Raw genomic sequence first — 5,000 nt, forward strand, 5'->3', positions numbered from 1 at the left:
AAAACAGGAATAAAAGAACATGAAAAAAGGACGGTGAATATGTCTGTTTAGAAAAAGAAGAAAAAGAAGAAGAAGAAAAAAGAAAGATGAAAGAATTAGAAGCGAAGGAGATGAAGTGGAATTAAATGTTAGAAGAATCGAAAATAAAGGAAAGAAAAGGAGAAAGAGAAACAAGGAATAAAAGAACATAAAAAAGGAAGGTGATATGTCTGTCTAGAAGAATAATAAAGAAATATGGAAGAATGAGAAACAAAGGAGACGAAGTGAAATCAGATGTTAAAAGAATCGAGAATAATTGAAAGAAAAGGAGAAAGGGAAAACAAAAATAAAAACACAAAAAAAGAAAGGTGATATGTCTGTCTAGAAGAAGAAGAGGAAAAGAAATACGAAAGAATGAGAAGCGAAGGAGATGAAGTGGAATTAGAGGTTAGAATAGAGAATAATGGAAAGAAAATGAGAAAGGGAAAACAGGAATAAAAGAACATTAAAAAAGGAAAGTGATATGTCTGTCTAGAAGAAGAAGAGGAAAAGAAAGACGAAATAATGAGAAGCAAATAAAATGAAGAATGATTTAGAGAATAGAAGAACAGAGAATAGTGGATAAAGAAAAAAAATAGCAAAAATGAGGGATAAGGAAGAACATAGTAAGTGAATGAAGGAAAACATCTGTGAGTCTCGATGAAGGAAAATAAGGAAAGATGAAAGAACGAGAAACAGAACAGACAGAAGGAACAAAAATCAGACAAAAAAAGAAAATCAAAAAGACAAAACAAAACAAAAAAAACATAATATAGCGTGTAGTTAAAAGGATAACATCAGGCATAAAAACAATACTAAGACTTGAATATACTGAAGGCAGGATTAGGGAGGTTGAGGCTGAATAAATATATGTAAAAATAATGGAAATAATAAAACTAGTCGGTGTGTGAAAGAGAAAAATAATGATGGCGTGTGAAAGAAATGCAAGTATGATAAGGAGGCAAATAAGATGAGGTAAGATTAGCAAGGATAAAGATAGGACATAATGGAATAGTGATGTTGAGAGTGTAAACAGAGAAACCCCGATAACCAACAACAACAACAACAATGCAATATGACCCGCTCTCTAAATCCCGGACGTAATAAACATAGCAAAGAAAATAAAGAGAAAATATAATCGAGAGGAAAAGAGAATAAGAGGAAAAAGAAGGAAAATATATGAAAATGGAGGAAATGGAAGGAAAAGAATAATTAGGAAAGTGAGGAAAAATGTGAATATTGGAAAAGACGAGAGAATGAAGGTAAATATGATAAAGGTAGGATAAAAAAATAAGGAAAGAATGAGAAGAGAATAAGATAAAGAAAATATGAGGGAAATGACAGAAGTAAAGAGACGGAAAAGAAAATGCGATGACAATGGAATGAGGGAAATTGAATAAGGAAAGAGAGAATGAGAGGAAATACGATGAAGATGGAATAAGGGAAATAAAAAAAGGAAAAAGAGCATGAAAAGAAAATGCGACGAAGATGACACAAAGGAAATAAAGTAAGGAAAGAGAAGAGAAAGAAAGATAATCATGACGAAGAAGGAAGAGGAAGAATATGAAAAAAATTACGTACAGGGAAATAGAACAATGATGATAATAATGCAAAGAAAATACGAAAAAAATCATAATAATAAAGTTAGAAAGGGGAAATTTGATAGAGAGAGAGAGAGAGAGAGAGAGAGAGAGAGAGAGAGAGAGAGAGAGAGAGAGAGAGAGAGAGAGAGAGAGAGAGAGAGAGAGAGAGAGAGAGAGAGAGAGAGAGAGAGAGAGAGAGAGAGAGAGAGAGAGAGAGAGAGAGAGAGAGAGAGAGAGAGAGAGAGAGAGAGATAAATACGATAAAGATGGAATAGGAAGAAAAAAAATAAGTAGAAAAACAAATAATGATCGTAATAATGTAAAAAAAAGAAGAAAACAAGTAATAAAGTTAATAAAAAAGTAGCTGTGTGTGTGTGTGTGTGTGTGTGTGTGTGTGTGTGTGTGTGTGTGTGTCGGGGAAATTGGGTGAAATAAGCGAGCTGTTAAAAATTATGGGACAAACAACAAACAACTGCATATTAAAACAACAACAACAACAACAACAACAACAACAACAACAACAACAACAACAACAACAACAACAACAACAACAATGCAATATGGCCCAGTTCCTAAATCCCGGACGTAATAAACATACAAAAAAAAGGAAAATAAATGGAAGGAAAAGAAAATAAGAGAAAAATAGAGGAAAATAAATGAAAATGGAGGAAATGGACAGAGAAGAATAATTAGGAAAGTACAGGAAAAGGGGAAAAGAAGGACAGATGAGAAAAAAATGAAATAGTTGCAAAATTAGAGAATAAAATGAAACAAAAAATATTACATAAACAAATAAAAAGAAAAGATAGGAAAGGAAAAAAAAGACGTACGGAAAAGATAGAAAAGATTAAAAATAGAAAAAAACGAGAAAAAAGAAAGAAAATGACGTAGAGGAAAAAGAAACGAGGAATGAGAGAAGAGATAGAAGAGTAAAAGACTAGGAAAAGAGAGAAAAAGACTTATAGGGAAGAGAAGAAGGTAGAAAAGATAAAAAAAGGAAAAGATGAGGAAATGAAAGAAAATGACGCATAGGAAAAGAAAGAAGAGGCGAAAAAAAGATAAAAAAAGGAAAAGACGAGAAAAAGAAAGAAAAAGACGTAAAATAAAAAAATAAAAAAGGGAAAAGACAAGAGAAAAGTAAGAGAAAAAGGAAGAAAAATGCGTAAAAGAAAAAGAAAGATAAAGAGAAAAGAAGAAGAAACAAAAGAAAAGAGAAAGAAGAAAGAAAAAGACGCAAAGAAAAAAAGAAAAAATGGAAGAAAAGAAGAGAGAAAAAGTAAGAGAAAAAGAAAGGAAATACGTAAAAGAAAAAAGAAAAAAAGAAGAAACAAAAGAAAACAGAAAGAAGAAAGAAAGAAAACGAATATACAAAAGAAAAACAAAATAAGACAAAAAAATACGAAAAAATACCAAAATAGACGAAAAAAAACGAGAGAGGGAAAAACAGAGGAAATAAAGAAGACATAAAAAGGAAAACAAAATAAAATGGAAGAAATGGAAGGAAAAGAATAATTAGAAAAGTACACAAAAAAGGAAAGAAAAAAAGACAAAAAAAAAAGAGAAATACTGCAGAGAGAGAGAGAGAGAGAGAGAGAGAGAGAGAGAGAGAGAGAGAGAGAGAGAGAGAGAGAGAGAGAGAGAGAGAGAGAGAGAGAGAGAGAGAGCACCTGGTCAATTAAAAAGAGTGGGGTAATATAAAACAAAATACACACAATAAAATAAAATATGACAAAGATTAACAATGGGAAGGATACAAATAGTGGGACATGATTCACACACACACACACACACACACACACACACACACACACACACACACACACACACACACACACACACGCACACGGATGACTCACGTATCCATATGCAGAGAAAGGAAATGCGGAAAACAAATAAAGAAGAGAAATATAAAAATAATAATAATAATAATAATAATAATAATAATAATAATAATAATAATAATAATAATAATAATAATAATAATAATAATAATAATGATAATAATGACAAAACAAGAAAAATAAGTAGCACAAGGATAAGGAAAAGAAGATGAAGAAGAAAAAGAAGAAAGAAAATGAAGAAAAAAGAAAAATATATATTCCTACGTTAGTTATACGAAAAGAAAAATATATATGTATGAATTCAGTCAAGTTAGTCAGCAGTATCAGTCAGTCAGTAAGTCAGTCAGTCACGCAGTCAGTAATTTCGCTATACAATTATTTTCCCTCAGTCAGTCAGTCAGTCAGTAGGGTCAGTCAGTAAGTCAGTTAGTTAAGCAGTCAGCCATTTCTCTATGCAATTATTTTTCACTCAGTCAGTCAGTCAGCCAGTAAGATAGGCCAGTCAGTCAGTCACTCAGTACGAAATCAGTCAGTCAGTAAGATCAATCGGCCACTCAGTTAAATCGAAACCAGTCAGTCAGCCACTCAGTAAAATCAGTCAATCTTTCAGTCAGCCACCCAGACACTCAGTAAACTCAAAGTCAGCCAATCAGTCAGTCAGCTAAACATGCACTCAGTCAGTCAGTCAGCAAATCAGTCAAATCAAACTCAGTCAGCCAGTCAGTTGGTCAGCCAAACATGCACACTCAGTCAATCAGTCAGCAAATCAGTCAAATCAAAGTCAGTCAGCCAGTCAGTCGGTCAGCCAAACATGCACACTCAGTCAATCAGTCAGCAAATCAGTCGAATCAAAGTCAGTCAGCCAGTCAGTCGGTCTCGTAAAAGGCAAAAAACATTCCGCCAACTTCTACGTTCCGTCCGTAAGCGAATCGTGTGTGACAGCCGACCATTCGTTGAGCCATTAGCTGCCCATTAGGCCCATCAAAGCGTCACCGACCGATCATAAGTCAATCAGTCACCCTTGAAATGCCTACGCTCTTTAATTACGCTCCTGTGGACTAATAAAGCCACTAATTATCATCGTTATCATCATTACAATTCTTATTCTTTTTATTATCATTATTACTATCATTATTGGTGTTTTTTTTCTTTTTTTGTTTAGTTCTTTAATGGTGTATAAATCACGGTCTCTCTCTCTCTCTTACACACACACACACACACACACACACACACACACACACACACACACACGCAAATATATATACACACATACACAAACATACTATATATCTTACGCCGCAAAATCCACTCTGCTAACTAAACACACACACACACACACACACACACACACACACGCGCGCACGCACACACACACACACACACACACACACACACACACACACACACACACACACACACACACACACACACACACATTCAGCCTTTTTAACACATGTTGGGCCCCGAAGTTGTGTCCACTCGTTCACGTGTTGCAAAAGTCCTCATTCTACCTGCGTCCCCACCACACTGCCGCCGCCGCACCTGCCCGAGGAGCGAC

The 5,000-nt window shown here is 34.3% G+C and overlaps 1 protein-coding gene across 1 annotated transcript in view; it reads right to left on the bottom strand.

Annotated features, from left to right (window-relative positions):
• The window catches only part of LOC126985547 (monocarboxylate transporter 10-like), a 106,561-nt gene that overhangs the window by 100,964 nt on the left and 597 nt on the right, over positions 1-5,000 (bottom strand). The gene's annotated exons all lie outside the window — the stretch shown is intronic.

Source organism: Eriocheir sinensis, chromosome 59, assembly GCF_024679095.1.
Source record: "Eriocheir sinensis breed Jianghai 21 chromosome 59, ASM2467909v1, whole genome shotgun sequence".
Classification (NCBI taxonomy): domain Eukaryota; kingdom Metazoa; phylum Arthropoda; class Malacostraca; order Decapoda; family Varunidae; genus Eriocheir; species Eriocheir sinensis.